Source organism: Patella vulgata, chromosome 7 (genome assembly GCF_932274485.2).
Source record: "Patella vulgata chromosome 7, xgPatVulg1.2, whole genome shotgun sequence".
Taxonomy (NCBI): domain Eukaryota; kingdom Metazoa; phylum Mollusca; class Gastropoda; family Patellidae; genus Patella; species Patella vulgata.
Genome location: NC_065885.2, coordinates 33,613,239 through 33,633,419, shown reverse-complemented (window position 1 = coordinate 33,633,419; position 20,181 = coordinate 33,613,239). Strand labels below are relative to the sequence as shown.

General features: G+C 37.2%; 1 protein-coding gene and 1 long non-coding RNA gene across 3 annotated transcripts in view; one reads left to right on the top strand and one right to left on the bottom strand.

Moving 5' to 3' along the window:
• LOC126827049 (orexin/Hypocretin receptor type 1) overlaps positions 1-6,319 on the bottom strand; it is a 101,027-nt gene extending 94,708 nt beyond the window's left edge. The window contains exon 1 of the mRNA XM_050556221.2: positions 6,173-6,319. The gene's annotated coding sequence lies outside the window, so the exon portion shown is untranslated. The remainder of the gene's footprint in view (positions 1-6,172) is intronic.
• The window catches only part of LOC126827060 (uncharacterized), a 99,132-nt gene that overhangs the window by 26,835 nt on the left and 52,116 nt on the right, over positions 1-20,181 (top strand). The window lies entirely within an intron of this gene.

Genomic DNA, 20,181 nt, shown 5'->3' with positions numbered 1-20,181 from the left:
GATACTTGCCAACGAATAACTGGTGAAAAATCTTGAAATTACATATAGTCATGTGCATAACCCAACTCTCTACTTTGAGAATTATAGATCTCAGCGGTGCTATTTGCAGACTGCCAGAGTAAGTTTCGCACGGTGTAAAGCCAAGTCATGTACATGCATTTATTAAATAGAGAAAGGTCTTTGTAAAATAGAAGTCCGATAAGAATAATTCGTTTATCCTAATCATTTTGCTTTACAATAACTCCTAGTTAACAGCGATAAAGCATAATTCGGTGTGATTAAACAATAGGCTTAGTGTCAAGAACAACACTATCTATAGTAGTTGGTAAGAGGGTTGGCTGAAAACATTGAGAGAACCCACAACGAAACGTCGCTTTACTTAAAACTGTAATTGTGTTAAATATGGTTTTGTGTTTATTACTTGCGGCAATTGCTAAATGCCACTCAGAGAAGAATGAGTTAGGAATTACAAAGTGTTTTTGCAAGATGGGTGTCAAAGCTCTTGACTGCGATCATAAACGTGTCAAGATTCCTGACGTCCCGTGACAATCTGCGCCGTTTTTAAGCAGATCCTGATAATTTTTTGACCCGATTTGGTCCCGTCAGAACTAGCCAGTCGTCATTTTCCTAGTAATGATGACGACATATCAGCTCTGAACGATTTCTTTACGGTGACAAAAGAACATTTCTTCCTGGTCGGCATCCAAGTGCCTCCAAATTTGCACCCAATTCAAGCTTCTTGAATAAAAGTTTCGCGGGTTACACATTAAATACCTTTAATATATCGAAAGGAAGTTTCGGATTAATCTGTATGTCCTTTACACTAAATCGGCATTATGGAGAATTAGATAAAGAGCTGACAGTTCTCGCTATACTAGTTAAAAATTAGATAATGTAAATGGAATATGCTGAAAATTTCAAATTACTTCTCTCTGAGCCGAGAAATCCTTATTTTAATAACACTGTAGCCTTGATAAACAAAGTCTCGATTATCTATTTTCATCAACGACCGTTGAACCGCAAATCGGATTCAAATTTGTTGAAGATCGAACCAGTCAGATGGCATCGAGTCTAATTAATAGTTCATATCACATTTAAGGTCCAAATAAAGACTTGCAATAGGCAGATTTAACTCTTACATAATGTATGTTTAATTAAGACAATCTGTCTCGAGATTCTGTGATTATGAAATCCCGACAATGGGTGTGTGTGTGTGGGGGGGGGGGCAACCAATTTATTTTATATTTCGTACGTAATCATACTATTATATATCGCGTAAGTGTACTAACCATAACAAAACAAGTACATAGACAATGCAAGCTATAAACAACAACCGTATATGACGGTGTATGCGAATGGATCCAGTTGAGGTGGCAGCCGTAAGCTTCCACTGTGATACATGTGTCACCAAAAATGAAAATGAACTCACAACAAGGCTGACAACCCAAGAAAACAGGGGAATATTTCCCTTACGTTGCACCATTCTCCTCTCCAAAGGTATACGACATTTATCTGACCATGTATGCATTACTAATGTAGTGTGTTTACATTTGTCTTGCTTGGTTGTTCTCGAAATTGTGGTCCAAAGCGGGAAAGGTTTTTTTTAAGATTTTAGTTATTATATGGTCAGACTTGGATCATTGGCATTGAGTATTGTCGTAAATTTTCTATAGTTCACGGTATCTTCTTTGAGCCTCATTTAGCAATTGACACACGTTTCATCGTAGTTAAATATTCTATTTTGAATTAGGGGTGAGAATTTGTACATGACTATAGCTGAAGTAATAACTAGGATTTAGTCTATATTGCCAATCGGTCTTTGCAGAATTAATTTAATCTTAAATTATTTGTAAAAGTAATTTTACATAACACGTGAGTTTCTGTGTTGATTTTTGCTACAGGAAAGCTTATCTGAAGTATGGCATTGACATACAATGCACAATTCATTCCAAATAGTTTATGGGTCTATTTTTTCAAATTTGGATTTTTTTATATAGATCGGTTTTTATTGATAAAGTAATGAATGATCAAGTTTCCTATAGCAACTTCTTGTTATCAAATCATTTTATCATTAGGTCCATATGGGGAAACTGGTTAGTTTCCTCTGCATGTGCTCTCGTTTGTGTTGCAGTAGGGATCTTAAGTTATGAATTCATGTGCAGCGTATTACGCAAATTAATTATTGCCCCGTGTTTTCAGTAATTTTAATCTACATAACATGCACCAATCTTTGCATACATTACCTACACGTGGATTCATACATAAACATCAACTACCCGTCCCTGCCCTATGAACAGCGTGAACCACCAGTCAGATACGGGTACGAACGAGTATAAACTGGTACAAAGAATACGTCTGAAACATATTTTTTCTACAGAACAATCGTCCAGGGTGCGGTTTCCATTTGGTCTTGAAATTGAAATTCAGTTAAGAACGATGAAGGCAATCAGCAGATCAATCTTTTAAAGTGAAAAATGGCAATCCCTTTTGATGAAGAAGACGATAAACAAATACCTAAAGTTGGTAGACCAATAAAAGTCGTCTTGATTTTGAATTGTGACGAGAAAAATAAGGCTTTTTAGCCAGACTTAATAAAATTATCAGAAGAGCAGATTGATCTGGAATGTCTGTAAGTCTTATTTATTTGCTTGACAAACATTCAAGAGAAAATACCAAAAAAATGCTAGGGAATTTTTGATAAACGTCCAAAAATTGCCCGAGTGCCAATTGTGCTATTGTACTGCGCCAGTCTGGTCCCAGGTATTCTTCGAGATGTGTTTCCAAACTGTTACCAACCTTCCGCCATTATCAGTTATTTAATACGGTTACACTCACACATCTAATAAAGCGGATCTGCAGACGTTCACTCTCTTACTTATCAAAATAAATATTGTGTTCATGAGACGTTAAATCCGATTACATTCTTACTGATCGCTCAGCTTATGTCCTAATATTGGACCAGAATTTTTCGCCACGGCTACTCAACTTGTTTTGTTGCCGATTTTGGATATGAAGTCACAATTCCAAGATGCTCAGTTCCTGGTAAGTACTGCCTCATTAAGATTGTCCGGTGCAATATGCCACAGGCTCCCAAGTAAAGGTGTTTCTTTACAGGAATAAATAGGTGACATAATTGAAGACAAGGGGGATTCTACTGCAAGGTTGGCGTTGTAATGTGTAATTATGCTACACCGAATAAGCTATAGCTTCAGCTCCCCGTCATTGAAGATAATCTGATAAACAGCACTGGGGTAATGTCTGAGAGTAATATGTTCCAAAAGAAATCATAGCAAGAGCAATTTCTTTCAGGTTCTTCTTTGTGAATATTTGTAGGTTATTTGCCCAGACCTTATATTTCATTGAGTAGTCTATAACAACTTGTCATTCAACAACTTTTTTAGCTATTTCAGAATCAAGGAACCGAGTTCAGAAGTTCTCAGAGAACGAAAAACTGAGGTCCCGCGTACACGTTGACGTACACATAAAATAACCCTTTGCAGTTGGAACAAGCCAACAGTGAGGCTGATGTCCCCCGCCGAAATAGGAAAATAATTAGAGGACACATATAAATTTATCACAAATTATCTTTTACAAAGTATTGAACAATCAAACAGTATATCTTTACTTATAGTCTAAGCATACAATGTTTTTGATGGAATAATTATAGCATATTAAGGGGAAAACATGCTCTATGCCTACAGATCTAGAGTTTGGTTGTATCAACGGGTCTATTTTCCATCTTGCTGCAAGTTGTGCAAAGTTCACTGTTTTCTTTCTGTCATTAAATGTCAATTCATTATTGCATACTACATATTTAATTAATTTATAATAGTTTCTTTTTCAATTTGTTTTTTCCATTTATTTGTTTATTTACCTTGCCTATATTCATTGTATTGGATTGTATTGGAATTGCTCAATTGATGCTTTTATGAACCCATTTTAATAGTTCCCTGCTTTCTTCGAAAGGCGGGGGACAATCAAAGTAGGAGAGTTATTGTTTTCCAAAGTCTCGACCAATCAAATTGCGTATCGCTCTGCTTACCCTGAGCAGAAAATGCTCATTATCAAACTTAGTCAAGGTATTACTGTAATGAAACTATACACCAAGTTTCATCAATCTCACTTAATTAGAACTAAAGTTATCGTGTCCCAAAGCATCAACCAATCAAATTGCTTATCTCTGCTTACCCTAAGCGGAAAATGCTCATCTTCGAACTCCATCAAGGCATTGACCTAATCAACACATACACCAAGTTTGAACATTCTAGCTCAATTAGGAAGAGAGTTATCGTGCCCCAAAGTATCAACCAATCAAATTGCTTATCTCTGCTTACCCTAAGCGGAAAATGCTCATCTTCTAACTCCATCAAGGCATTGACCTAATAAACACATACACCAAGTTTGAACATTCTAGCTCAATTAAAAGTTATCGTGTCCCAAAGCATCAACCAATCAAATTGCTTATCTCTGCTTACCCTAAGCGGAAAATGCTCATCTTCGAACTCCATCAAGGCATTGACCTAATCAACACATACACCAAGTTTGAACATTCTAGCCCAATTAGGAAGAGAGTTATCGTGTCCCAAAGCATCAACCAATCAAATTGCTTATCTCTGCTTACCCTAAGCGGAAAATGCTCATCTTCGAACTCCATCAAGGCATTGACCTAATAAACACATACACCAAGTTTGAACATTCTAGCTCAATTAGGAAGAGAGTTATTGTGTCCCAAAAAGTGTGACGGACAGACAGACGGACAGACAGACAGACAGACGGACGAACCCATTTTAATAGTCCCCTGCTTTCTTCGAAAGGCGGGGGACAATTAGACGAAGACTAGGAGGAAACACATCGCTACCCGGGCACATTTTGTAATGCATGCCCGTCTTTAGTAGCCTGGTTGATACAGTGGAGTAGAGCATGAAACCCAATTTCATTTCATTCAGAATCTGTCCACTAGTTGTTTCTAACAATATGGCTTACCCGTTGACTTAAAAATGTGGCCCTTTTGGTGTGTATGGGTGGGGGCGGGGTTATCCCGTTCTTGCCTCTCGAATATTAACATATACGAGCGATCGGGAACCACCCATGGCCATCTTGGAATTGTGACCTCATATTTAAAGCCTTACACATTTTTTGAAGATAGTCGCCCCCAGAAACAAAATGAGTAGCGTTTTGGGCCTAGTTCCTCATCCCAAAATTTACAACCAATTAACCCAAGAACAATGCATTTCATAAGCAAGCAGATTTCAAATAATGTGCAGAATTTAAAGAAGAAAATAAAACCTATTTCTTTTTTATTAATAATTTATATGCAATTAGCCCCTCTGAGTCTTTGAAATAAGACATTAATGTAAACATGCAAAATTCAATTAACGCACTTTACTTCAACTCAATATAGGAACTGGAGTGAACTCTTATTTTGTATATTTAAAAGAACATAACAGAAATTTAAACGTTTTTTCTAATAAGATTTAGTCAGGTTGTTACGCTTACCGACAAAATTAATTAAGCAGTATTTAAATTGTCCTAAAACTAATTAACGCCGGTAAACAACACAAAAATGAAATATATTTTGTCAGTCGAAATAATTGGTTTGAAAATAAATAAACTATAAGCCTATTATTATTAAAGGAATATCAAAAATGGCATAATAAAAAAAACATTTCGAGATAAAAAAAGGTCTTTAAAAATAATAAAGACAAACATCGTAACACTGAAACAACTCTAAAAAGGATAAATTAAGAACGGAGCAACTTAAATTTACTTAGAATCCATATCAAGGGAAAACACATGAACAACAACTTATCTTAAATACGCCCATTTTATAATAATGATGTAATATATCGAGTGGAAAGAAGCAAGGGCGTTGTAAAACTTGTTTACTGATTGATGAAAATGATAAATTGCAGTGGCATCTTTTGAACTTTCTTTCTTACACATAATTTATTCGAACTGTTAATAGATTTAGCCATTTGTTTACTCAAAACGATAAATAAAAAAAAATGCATCTGGCAATGGCCTTATGAAAACCCCCAAAATTTATTTCCATTTCAACAATTGATGTTTAAAATACCATTAATCATAAAGTCGTTTTGTAATGCCAAATACTGGGCGTTTAAAGATAAATGTAGCCCACAAATAAATTGGAAAAAAAAACATAAAGGCTTACCTTAAATGAGCTTTCACAAATCCCCCAATTTATAACTTAACTTATAACTTTTAAACACTTTAGAACTCGGTGTAACACAAATGCGCATCAGCAAAAACGGTTTAACACTAGTACGGTATGAATGTTAACTGTTTAGCTAGCTGTGTGTGAGTGTTGTTACGTGTAGCTATGGTTAACCTGGCGTTATTCACTCAATATATTTAGAAAACTAAAGCCACCGTGGCTATACACAAAGCAAGAACCGAGAAGATCAATACCATCACCTCATGATATATACATTACTTACCAACTCTAATAGCCTGGAGGCTCAGTGCAGGGGTGGGAGGCGATCAAATGGGCACAAAACCACACCCAACAGTATTTCTTTTGCGTAGAATACGATGCCGAGCGGTAATCAGTCCGCCGTTGGGCCGTTTTCGAGATAATCAGGGTCAAATAAGGTCATTTACACTGAATGTGAATATGCAGCCATTCTTGTATCATGAAAACGTGCCGAAAATGATCGAAAGTAATCAACCTTTCAATAAAAATGTAAACTTGCTAAATTTACCTTTGTTCTTTGTGTCCCCGGGGGTCAAAAGGTCAAGTTTTCTGGGGTGGGGGTGCACTAGGAAGATTTAACGCAATAAACGTCAGCATAAAATATAAAAACTAAAGAGAAACCTCTTCTAATTAATTATAGGGACATTTAAAATGTATCTTTAGGGGGTCTTAGCACCGTACATTTACTTTGGAATGTCGTAAAAGATCTTGCATAACAGGACCAAAAGACTTCGAAACCGGTTTCAAAAATACGTAAAAACTGTCAAATCGAAATCTCTCCATAAACATTTTGGTAACTCCTGGGATATTTTGAGACGATTCGATCATGATGATGTGATATGGAATTTTCGGTGCCAAAAATTATGCTCAGCATATGCGTGGTTAAATTGTTTGAATGGAATAATGACAAAAATAATTGCCATTAGTCTCTGTTCAACGTTTCAGCACTTGAAAATTTATTGTTAATCTGGGATCATTTGATATCTGTTTCTGGAAACTACTTTCCATGTGATTTTCCCTGTCCTTGAAAACTCTTTCCCTATGTAAAGCTCACTGAAATAACCGATTCAAGGTGATTAATCTAGTCATAAACAAACAATAAGTAACACATGTATACACCAATACTTTTGTACGGATATTGAGTCTCCTTAGTACTTATTCCTTAATGAAGAATTAGGGAATTGCCCTTCCTTTAAATTATCAGCACACGAATTGCAATAATGCTAGTGTCGTGAGCGCTCACAAAGTCTATGGCATGCCAAAAATTTACCGAAGAACCTTGCGAGGTTTCATTTTCGTGTTGAATTCGTGTGTTCATTTTGCCCTTCAATTTCGGGTCAGTGTGATGGTTTTATGGGCAATTCTTAATTTTAAGGAATGTATTGCCCTTAAGATGTTTTATGCATACGGGCGCTGGTCTATGCGAATAAGGCGCTGGTTCACTAACCTGGAAATCATGGGTTCAATCCCGGTGTTGGGCGATAAAGTTCTTCGGGATTTCAAGTCTCTGTGTAGTGGTGCAGAATGGTGTGTCGGGGGGGGGGGGTAAGGACGGGGTATAGTCGTTTGGATGGTACGAGAAACCAAGGTTTCGTGTACATGTTAGTATGAACGTAAAGGAACCCATGGCGGTGAAATTCTAATTAAGGCCCGCTTAGCATGTACGGGTTTCCGCCGGCGAAAAAGTCGATCTAATGCGGGTGTTTTTCTCGCGTGAAGTGTGCGCATGTTGATGTTTACATTGCTCTCATCTACTAAGTCAATCAACGGCTCTTATTGGTCAAATTCAGTTTACAAATGGCACTTATTTTGGACATGGTGTTATTATAAAACAATAATGGACTCCGAGCTGTAAAGAGTAACCCTCACTTAGAATGTGTATATGGAATACAATTACTGCTTTTTACTGAGCGACGTTTCGACCAGGCTTCTCTAGTCATTATCAAGCTATGATAAAAAATGAAAATATGACAGGACAATATATACATGTACACAACAATGCTTAGTTAATGCTGACAAACCAGGGATCTAACTTAATTACGTGTACCTAATGGTAATCTGATTTAATTAAACGCTAATAAGTAATAATACCAATTAACCTAAAAATTGACTAATTGATTAAAGATACATTATGGGAGATTTTTATAGAGAGTTGGCCATTCTTGCTATAACAGTTCAAAAGTAGATGATGAAAGAAGAATATATTGAAAAATTCAGTCAAATTACTTTATTCTGAACATAGTTATCATCGTTGTAATATTTGCCTAGAAATGGTAGCGAATTGTGTCTTCATCTTCGCTGATCGTTTGATTGACAGGCGTTAACTCCACCTACATATCTCGATTATCAAGTAAAGTTTTCAATGGCATACGGAAACGCTTTACAGCGGCCTCGCTAAGTACACTCTATCATTTAGCCTCGATCTAACAGACGTATTTTCATCAGGTTACCCCTTATCTGATTTAATCAATTAGTGAAATCCTATTTAAATCCGAGCTGTAGCCGAGCCATCCGTGGGTCTACAGAGATGATTTTGGTCTTGTTGTTTAAATAAAGATCTAATTTATAATTTCTATAACATCTGAAGCCTAAATTAAGACTTGCAATAATCAGATTTAGCTCTTGCATAATGTATGTTTAATGGATAAGTTGTTGTGGAGTATACACAATGATTAGTGGGTTTCAATAATACAAACGTTGAAAGAAAATGAAAATTGATGACATGTTATCAACGACCCCTTTGACTGTAATAAATACAAATGATAAAAGAATAGATTGTTGTGGAGTATTTACAACGATTTGATGAGGGTTTGATAATGACCACATCCCAAGAAGATGAGATTTGATTGGTGTTATGACAAAAATAACTGATATGTGGATGTTGATGCGAGTGATTCTACTGATATACGAAAAACCCTTAGAACAATGACTGCACAAATGATCAATAGTCCCCTGAAGGCTGACAATTTAAAATATTGAGTGGTACTTCACTGGATGTTATAGTGATGTAGAAAGGCAGGGTTAGAACTATTGAGTGCATTAAATTACAATAACCGCAGGCCTGAAAAGCAAAAATGCCTGAAAAGCAAAAATAGTTGGGAATTATTAGTTATCATTTTTGCAAATTATGATGGTTATTACAAACTTAAAATTATTACTGGAATATTGATAAGTATTAAATATGATATAAAAGAAAAAAGAAGAATTATGCTTAGCCTTGATTATGTGATAAGAATATCATACGCAGGGGAGGAACAATCCTTGAACTTTGTTCATCGTTGGTTTGTGTCGTCGTATTTGAGTGGCTTCATGCAATCGGCGCGCTCTCTTGTTGCTTATATTCTTGCATAGTGGTTTTACGTTGGACAATTGGACTCTGTGGCGAGGGTTGGAGTTCAAATGTTCAGCTACAGCTGAGTTGTTGGTTGCTGCTTTCGACTTGTGGTCATCTATCCTTTTATTTAATGGTCGCTTTGTCTCCCCGATGTATGCAATCCCACAACTGCATACTATTTGATAAACACATCCCTTTGGTTGTGGTGGTTGTGTAGGATTTTGTTTACCATTGGCTCTTAATATATCTTTAGTGCTGTAGCTTTTTGTGAAAGTTACATCTATTTCTGGTTGTTGCATTAGTAGCCGTTTGATTTGGTAGGAGACTTTGCCGTTGAAAAGAAGGAAGATTCTGACTGGGGCAGTCGGGGTTTAGCTGCACTCGCCGACAGGGTCTTGTTGATGGTGTTTGTCACAAACTTCCTGGATAGCCGTTGAAATTTGTGAAGACATGTTTGAGATGATCAATTTCCTTGGAGAGACTCTCGGGATCACATATCTTTTTCGCACGGTTCACCAGAGTTGAAATTGTAGCCGATTTGACGCTATTCGGGTGATTAGATTTGAAGTGAATGTATTGGTCGGTGTGGGTTGGTTTCCTATAGACACTGGTACGGATCGAGTTGTTGGTTTTAGATACACAAACATCGAGGAAGGGTAGTTGGTTATCATTTTCGGTTTCCATCGTGAATTTTATACGTGGGTGTTGCCTGTTGAGGTGTTGTAACAGTGTTTCTGGATCATCTTGTTGATTGATAATAACAAAGGTATCATCCACTTGCCTAAAGAAGCATGTTGGGGTTACGGTGGATGTTTGAAGCGCCTTCTCTTCTAAATCAGTTAAAAATATTTCTGAAATTAAAGGGGAGATGGGGCTTTCCATGGTTAATCCATTGGTCTGTTCGTAAAAATCGTCACCCCAGGAGAAATATGTTGAATTGATGCATTGTTTCAACAAGAGTATGATGTTGTCTGTTGATAGGGAAGTCTCTAGTGGGTTGTCTAAACTTTCTATGCGCTTGCATAGAATCTTCAGGGCTTCTTCCCTTGGTAAATTTGTAAATAAATCTATAACATCATATGAGACCATCCTCCCAGGGTTTTGAATATTCTGCAGTTTCTCACAGAATTCACCTGAATCTTTGATGAAGGACGATGCGCCGCTGTCCGGACAAATTTTCCCTCTTAAATTTTATCATTTTTTGCTTTTGAATAATAATATAATCAATTCACTACTCACATTATTTCATCATTAGCGAAACACTTGTATTTTATAAATGTAAACAAAGACAGCCATCTTTGTCAATGGCTGTCGTTGAACGAAAACCCGAAGTTCGTCTGTGTATTCGTTGGCGTGCACGTTAAATAAACCTTGATAGTTGGAATTCGATGAAAGAGTAGGGCGAAAACTCTGCTGTCCGCCGGCCAGACAGGTAGGCCTATTCCATTTCCATATTTAAAGTCATATGAGTATGTGACTAAGAGATGTGATTAATGAGGTTGTAGGGAACTGATGAATTAATTTTATGAAGAAAGGTAATGAGAAAAGCACAGGCGATCATCGGGAGCTCTTTACCATAGTATTTCTATTCACTGAACATGAATCCCGCCTATATGCCACTGTAGGAGAACTAACACTTACGAAAATACATCAAACGCATATTGTACATTCGTTACTTATCTATTTACAGTAATCGGGTATAATATGTCTTTTGTGTAAATGTATTTGTTTGTTTATGATCCTATTGCTGAAGAGTATTGATAATTTCAAATGACGTTGTTTTCGTCGACTGTTTACTGAAAGATGCATTAAGTAAGATTTAGATAAAGAGTTGAAAGGTTTTTTATAAAAATAGATGATAAAGGAATATATTGAAAATTTCAGTCAAATTACTTCAAAGTTATCGCAGAGATAAGCAGTTAGATTGGTTGATGCTTTGGGACACGATAACTTTAGTTCTAATTAAGTGAGAGTGATGAAACTGTGTGTATAGTTTCATTACAGTTTCATTATAGTTTCATAGCTTTATTACATCAGGGGGGTTGGATGGCCGAATGGTTAGCACGTGCGTGCTGTATCATAAGACCTGTCATTGAGTCAACTGGCGTGGTTTCGAATCCCCGGTTGTACGTGACAAGGAGTAGGGTCGCCTGTCCAACCTCGTGGGTTTTCTCCGGGTCCTCCGGTTTCCTCCCACTGCTAAAGACCCCTACGCGCAAGCGAATTATAGAAATAAAATTAAACCATATGTTAGTCCCGAAATGGCCTAGTTTGTGTCGAGTGGACGTTAAACCCCATTTCTCTTTCTCTCTTTTATTACATCAATACCTTGACTAAGTTCGATAATGAACATTTTTCGCTGAGGGTAAGCAGGGTGATAAGCAATTTGATTGGTTGAGACTTTGGAACACAATAACTCTCCTTCTAATTGAGGAATGTTCAAACTTGTCGTAGGTGTCTATTAGGGGAATGTTTAAACTTGATGTAGATGTTCATCTGTTCATTCGACGATTTTGGTGGTCTTTTAAATGCGATTCCAATATGGCTGCGACAACGTCATGTTCGGTTCCTAGTCCGGTCGCCAAACCCAATATTTCGATTGAAGCTGGAAATTATATACAAAGTTTTTTATGATTGATTTTAGTAGCCTAGGGTGTCCTCTTTCAGAATCTGCCGGGTGGACCTCGGTCACCCTTGAGCGTTTTGAGAAATTCAAGATGGCGTCTAAGACGCCCGCCACATCAAATAATCGCCTATAGCTCCCATAGTATTTATTCTAGGGTGATAATTTTGGTATCTAACCGTAGATTTCTGGGGTCAAGGAATACACTGAAATCCTTTATTATGTTGTGGGGTGATTAGATGATGGTAATATCCAAAATGCCAGACAATATGACCCTTTAACTCGTTAGCGGCCGTCGAGGGCCATTATTTCTCCAAAACAAACTATATCTAGAGACAAATTATATATTTCTGAATATAGGAGCACGGAAGTGATGCGATAACACCGTATACGTGTCTATCAGGGGCTCCAGGGCCACATGGGTCGGTCCTGAAAAGGGGGGGAAGAAGCTGATTGTTGAGATCTTGCAAATCGATGACTGAAACACACTGGGGGTATAGGCATCCAAAACTGGTAATGTATCGACATCATCCCCACCTAAACCATGCATTTGTAGCGAACGTAAAAATATGCCATCGCAGAGCTATTGAGTGGCGTTCACTGGAAGATCGGAATCCGCCGAAACTTGATCCGGAACTGTATTGCTGGGAGAAGGACGCTAAATTGAAAACATTACAATCGGTAAACTTGCCCCTGAGTCTGCCATGTAGCTCATCAGATGTGGATGCAAGAGTGACAGCTCATGTAGTACGTGTTCTTGTAGCAGCACTAGGGGTGGCTTAGAATATACAATATTTTGCGCTTGTGCTGCCACAGGTTGCAGCCAGAAACACGACTAAAGGATTAAACTGGATATTACCTAGTTTTGTGGAGGTTATGTTCCTGTTTTGCGGGTAGAATTTGTTTTTTTAAATGTTCAACAAACAGCTTGTGTCTCTCTTTACAGGACCGACCCATGTGGCCCTCGAGTCCCTGATAGGGATGTATGTGGTGTTATCCTATCACTCATACGCTCCCATGTCCAGAAATATATAGTTTGTCTCTAGATATAGGTTTTTTTTGAAGAAATAGTCGCCCCCAACCGCCTCTAACGAGTTAAAGGGTCATATTGTCTGGCATGTTTGATTTTACTATCATCTAATCACCCCACAACATAATAAATGATTTCAGTGTATCCCTTGACCCCAGAAACATACGGTTAGACACCAGAATTATAATCCTAGAATAACTACTATGGGAGCTATAGGGGATTATTTGATGTGGCAGCCGTCTTGGACGCCATCTTCAATTTCTCAAAACGCTCAAGGGTGACCGATGACACCTTAGGCTAGCCAGAGCTAGAGTCTATGATACTATAAATAGCCATCGCACGTGCAATTCTCTACACATCTATCAACTATTACAGCCGTAAAAAATCTATTGTTGATGATTCTGAATAGCAGTAATATTTAGCTTATTAGTTATTACAGCAGCTTTAGAAATTACGTTCGGTTTAATTTTTAAATTGCTTTATCATTAACTATACCATTAGGAGCTGCATCTTTTGGTTTAGTACAAATAATATCTCTGAAATACTTGCATTAGGCAAGAACATGATACTAGCAGTAGTTTCATTTTACTTTTACAGGATTCCTAAAACAATTGTTGAGTTGCCCAACGTGCGTGTTTCTAAATTCAATTTATTGTTCCAGCTTTCTGTTATGTTTCGTAAAAAGTAGTCTTGATTATCCCGGCCTGTTAATCAAACGTAGAATGGTCGGTAGACTGGTTAAGCGAGACTACTTTCAAAACAAGGGCACGTAACCTTTTTTTTACTCACACGTGCTCGGATGTTATGGCCGACATTTGGAACCATCTTTCAGTGTATTATTTAGGGATGATTAAATGGTCATAGCTTATTAAGTACAACATGGCCGTTTATTTAGTGACTATAAATGTGCCAAACAGATTTAAGAATTGGTATATATATAAATATTGTGGTGTAATTGTCGAGATATTTATTTATGGTGGGGCACCCTTCCATAGTTCTGCTGAACTACACGCGTTAGCTTGGTAATCCACCCGATGTATAGCTGACTTCAATTTCTCTCTCCGTTTCTGTTGTCTCTCTGGGGCAGTTCTGGCCAGATCTGAATATATAGCGTTACATTAAGTATAAACCCCAACAGTTAAAAGACTTGAAAGATTATTGTTCAAATATACTTTAACTTAAATTACATAATAAAATATATACAAAGATACACTATAACAAATCTATAAGCTTATAATACAGTGATCTATATAATACAATGAAATTTGAATGACATCTAAATAACTTTATGAAAGATTTACTAAACGCTTAGCTTGAATGTGGAAAAAAAATATGTAATTCCGTCAGGAAAGGGATAGGTAATTCCGTCACGATGTGGAAAATGTAATGTATTTGTGATTTTAGAATATACTTCAATACTGACATACGTTCCCACATAGGAAACGAGTTTTTATAGACATATATATATATGCCCAATATAAACATTTTTAGTAAAGATAAATATCATATTTTGCGTGACGGAATTACACCAAACAGTGAAAACCTAGACAACTTTTACCACTTTACGATGTTCAGTTATTCGATTCTCATAAAATTGTATCATACACAATGGGCTAAACATAAGGAAAAGACTACTGTATTACATACCTATCTCATTACGTCAAAAGAAAGGCCCGAAAATTCGTATTTGGCGCGTTTAGTTTCGTTAGCCGAAGCTTGACGTCATCGCACATGTAGGTCGGCGGTGACTCGCCAAAATTAAAACCCAGAAAAATTTGGTCGCATAGAATGGTAAATTTTACATTACAATCAAAATCATACAAAATTACTCAGTTCAAAAAATTAATACCCATGTCTTTATAATCGTGGAATTCATGTTTTAATCATTCTTTAATGTTCTGTAAGACCTAGTATGTGAATAAATAACTAAAAATTGCCGCTGGATATATTAAAGGACCTAAGTCCGTAACTCAAAATCCTCCAAAATCTTCGACATCGAAAACACGAATTATTGGTCAATTTAAATCAACATTGATGATGTAAACTTACCGGGAAAAGATGAGCTTCTGATATCCGATATTTAAGGTAAAATAATTTTTTTAACATTGGTACACGAATTGTGTACCATAATGCGCTTCAGCCCCAGTTGTATTGAGAGACTCGGGGGACGAGGCTAGACACATTGCACCAAATCAAATGGAGTTATGTAGACTAGAATAACTAGACGCTAGAAATTTGCACTCGATTGAGTTGCTGACTTATTTCGCCGAACATAACTGATTTGAAATTGGAGTAAAAACGGAAACCATTAAATGTAAATCAGTTTATATACATTCATATTACAGTATTATATGCGTTGCGACCCACTTTTGTGAATTTCTAGGTCCCAAATTTTATCGATTTAGCTCCTTTAAACATACACTATGCAAGAGCTAAATCTGCCAATTGCAGGTCTTTCTTTGAGCCTGAAATGTTATCTAAATTATTAATTAGACATTAATTAACTTATCCAGACCATAATCAACTCTCGATGTCATCGCTAGCCTGCGATATTTACTGGATTAGAATCCGAACTGCTGCTCATCGCTCATTAATAATTAAATGAAAAAATGGATAATCGAGACTATGTTTTTATCGTACCGACTTTAGTAATGATGATCTAGGTTAGGTCCAAAACACAATTGCCAAATTCCCTTTATATTGTTTAGTTTTTAACTATTATAGTGACAACTGCCAGCTCTTTATCTAATCTCCCATAATCGATCTTTAACCATTTTGAAAATACTACTACAAGCCTCGCCGTTTGAAAAATGATGGAGAGTCATAAACAGTCCTCCTAAATATCTCGAGGAGTTCACTCTCTTGGAATTTAACTACTTACAATTGAATATATTGTGAGTATATGTTACCTGTAATGGTGAAATGTGTTTTATTTGTCCAAATAAAACAATCTACTTCAAATTCTGTCAAGTTTCTGTTTGTTTAATTTCAATAAGAAGATGTTAAAATTATTAATAAAAAAAGAATATATATACAATAAAAACTGACTAGTGTTCCATATAGATGAAGTTGTCAAGGTATTTTCATCAAGAAGAGGATACAATTATCAAAAAAAAGTTCTCAATATATACTATGTACTGTTAACAAGAAACAACAACTTAACAAGAACAAATAATTGACTATAGTGTTGTATAGATGGATTTGTCAAGGTATTTTCATCAAGAAGATGTTAAAATTCTCAATAAAATACTGAGTATATACTATGTACTGTTAACAAGAAATACAAACTTAAACAAAAAATTGACTAGTTCAGGTTTGTTGAAGTTTTTTGTTTAAAGAGAGCATGATTCAATCTCGATTATATGGTTCTGACTGGTGTTCCATATAGTTGAAGTTGTCAAGGTCTGACAGAGGAGGCATCAATTCACCAAGATCTAGTCGAGACTCCATGACATCACCCGGGTCTGCCTGAGGCTCCATGACGTCATCAGGGTCTGCTTCATCCATAGAATAATCCTCAGAACTGGAGTAATCGTGGTCAGCGTCATCGTCATAGCTGTCACCGTCAACAAGAATTACATCTCTGGGGGCAGTTCCTCTTGGCTTGTCCTGATTGTCTAGGGAAACGATCTAGGGAAAGCTCGATGATTTTTTCTCGATCCTGTTCCGTCCACACCAGATCATTCACTTTGATAAGCAGCAGATTTTCTATAGCCCTGTAGGTCAAGGAAAGCCTGCTATCAGGCAGCATAGCGGTGGGGTGGCTGAAGCTTCCCTCTACAGAGCTGTTGCTCATACCCAGGCACAGCAAGAGTTCGGCAAGAAGACACACATTGGGGTATTTGCTCCGTCTGTACTACAGGATTTTCACCCATACTTTCTTCGCTTCACCTTTCTTGTAGAAGTTCAGAATAGTGAATTGAGATCCTTCCATTCTCGCTTCAGATTCTTATCATCAAAGGATTTGACGGAGTGGGGTGAGAAAGTGTGATGCAATATATTGAAAAGGTTTCATTTCCTCTGTTACATCAACCCGCCAGTTAGATAGATCAAGCCACAAACAGATGCTGGAACAAATCTGTTTCAAATGACTGGAAGCTCTGTTTCAAATGACTGGAAGCTCTCTGTGTGATACAGGCAGTGCTTTTTGGAATCGCTTTGCTCTGTAGGTTCCTAATACTACGCACAACCCCTTCTGTATGTGTCATGCCAGAATATGTCATCTGGATGAATTCTCTGTTTTCTAACTTACGCCTCTTGTGCCCAGCTTTGTGTAGTTGACAGGTTAGTACTGAGTTCCCATCCTCTTCATGTAGTACAAAGCCACAATTGTTTTCAGCAAATGAATCTTCAACTAAAAGCTCTATCAGTTCATTGATCGTGCGCTGAATAGCAGGCTGAATTTCAAAAACAAGAAGGTCTCCCTGCTCGAAGAGGAGAGAAAAAGTAAAGCTAGTTTTTCCACTAGCTGTTTATATAGACAACACTGGGACAAAAAACTGTAGTTCTTTAGTTTCCGCAGTTTGGAGGAGAATTGGCCAGTTGTGTAATAATATTTCTACAATGTGTTGTAACAAGCCATGGTCGGTCAGCCTTCAACTGCGTTAGAACCCCACTGTATGCACCGGTGTTCACCGAAGCCCCATCGGCTGTAGCCGACACAAGAAGTTTCTCATAGTTCTCTTCGGGAATCTTGACTTTAGCTTCATTTTGAAAGACATCATCTAACGACCTCTTTATGTTATCTGCTGTAGCATTGCCATATTCATCACAATTCTCCAAGGCAACAGAATGATAGACAGGACGGCCATCATATACTACACGAACAAGCACCAGTTCATTTTCAGTGTTGTTTTTTCTTGCCTGGGAACCATCTGACAGAATGGCAAAAATGTTTGATGCCCCTAGAATCTTCACCATCTTCTCTTTAACGATCTTTGTTATTTCTCCAACGAATTCATTTGCTCTCTGGCCACCATCTGCACCTGGAATTATACAATTTCAAAGAAATATAATATTGTATTCATTATTTATACTACAACTATTTGGAATAAAACTGTTGAAATCATTTTACATTTTATCCAATCACTAAAGTGAAGAAATAAATTGAAATGAAATAGGGTTTAACTTCCTAATGAAGATGGGCATGCAGTGTGCTACGGTCTACTTTTATTTCATGTTCCAACTCTCAGGGGTTTTTTTATGCGCACAAGACTTCAGTTTATCGTTCCATCCAAACGACAAGGCACTTTTTCTTATCGGACCCTCCGTCCTGTGTCAATGCCAAGGGGAAACTATGCTGGAAAAACCTGGTTAGCGAGCCAGCGTCTTACGCACCGATCCAACATCCACCGCCTTATTCGCTGAGCTACCATGGCACTGCTGCCTTCGAGTGAAGAGATAAAACAATTAATTTCACGTCACAAATCAATTGATCAATACCTCAAATCAGTTTAACTCCATTGGCTTTCTGTATATCTACAGTAGTTTGAAAGGAAGCTAGTGGCTGGTCCCTAGCAGCCAACATGTACACAGTCCTTTAATCAGCTTCCTGGAATAAGAAAAATAAATAGGCTTAATTAAATGGATCTGATTAATGTTTATAGTCATGACAGTTGGCTTCAGTTAGTAGGAAGACCATTTAATGGCCATTAAACTGACGCTGCTGTTGTTGTCTAATCAAAATGTTGGTACTATAAATATTAATAGTTTCAAAACCTTCTACGTATTGTGTCTTGTCCGTAGATTTGTTTTTGTGTAAATTATGTGTGGTGCAGTCTCCCTGCACTTACTATTAGAGTCTGAGGTTTCAGATAATATTACTTTTAATCCATATTGCTTTGAGTCATTCATCCTCCATATGAGACAGTTTAACAATATTATATTACTGTCAGGTCTTACCTGTAAGCATCCCTGACTGCTGTTATTATCGAGGTGTTGATTTTTGGTTGATTTGTTGTTGTGTTTTGCCCTGTCACAGTGAATGACCCCTTCAAGTTTAGTTGTTTCCCTAACTGTGTTTCTGCTAACTTTTCTAACTTCAGGACCATCATGTGTACCTTAGACTCTAAATGCCTAAGCACAGTGTGTTTGGTGACGAAATGTTGTGTCGGTTACATATTTCTGTAAATCGTTCTCTGCCTGGCCCCGTACTGAAAAGGAAATTTTATTGCTGTGTTTGGCACAGGTTTTGCACCATACTTCAATTCCGCTTCGGTTCCTTGGTTGTTTGACGATTTGTACCCGATAACGTCGCCCGTGTTTCAGTTTAAAAAGGTTTTAAGTTGGACGGATGGCATGATGAGTCATGGAAACGAATTACAGTAGAATAACAATAAAAATTCGTCTGCTAAATGCAGCAATTTTTCCGCGACCAAAGGGACCCTAGCGGCGAGGTGAGAGGAGATAACGCTAGTAATATTATTATGTGATATTGATATAAGCGGCCCAATTATTCAGCGCTATATGGCCACAGATCACTAAATATTTGCCCATTGACTTTAATGTTAATTCTCGTCTCTTAGACCGACTCTAACTTTTCCCCAAATTTTCGTTGGGTAGAACGCTTTCTACCACAGATGGAGCAACATGTGGCAACCTCTTGCCCAAAAGCACGTATGAAGTTCACCATGGAAAACTTGAGATACACAAGCTGGAAGTAGAGACAAGAAAATCCTGCAATTTTGGACCATACATTTCAATTTAACCAACCTCTCAACTCTTGTATCCTTCCGCCTTAAAATCTTGAACATTCACCAAAACCTGGTAGAAAATGTATTTTCAAACCTTTTTCTTCGATTCTACACCAAAAAGTCAACAAAAATCGCCATGCAAAAGGGGGAAAAAGGGAAAGGGAGAGAAAGACTAAAAATAACTTTCGCCCTACATTCGTAGGCGTAGAAATATTTGGTGAGCTGTATCCTATATTATTACCAATTGGCAAGCCGAAGAACTTCGAATGCATGAGTCGCTTACATCAA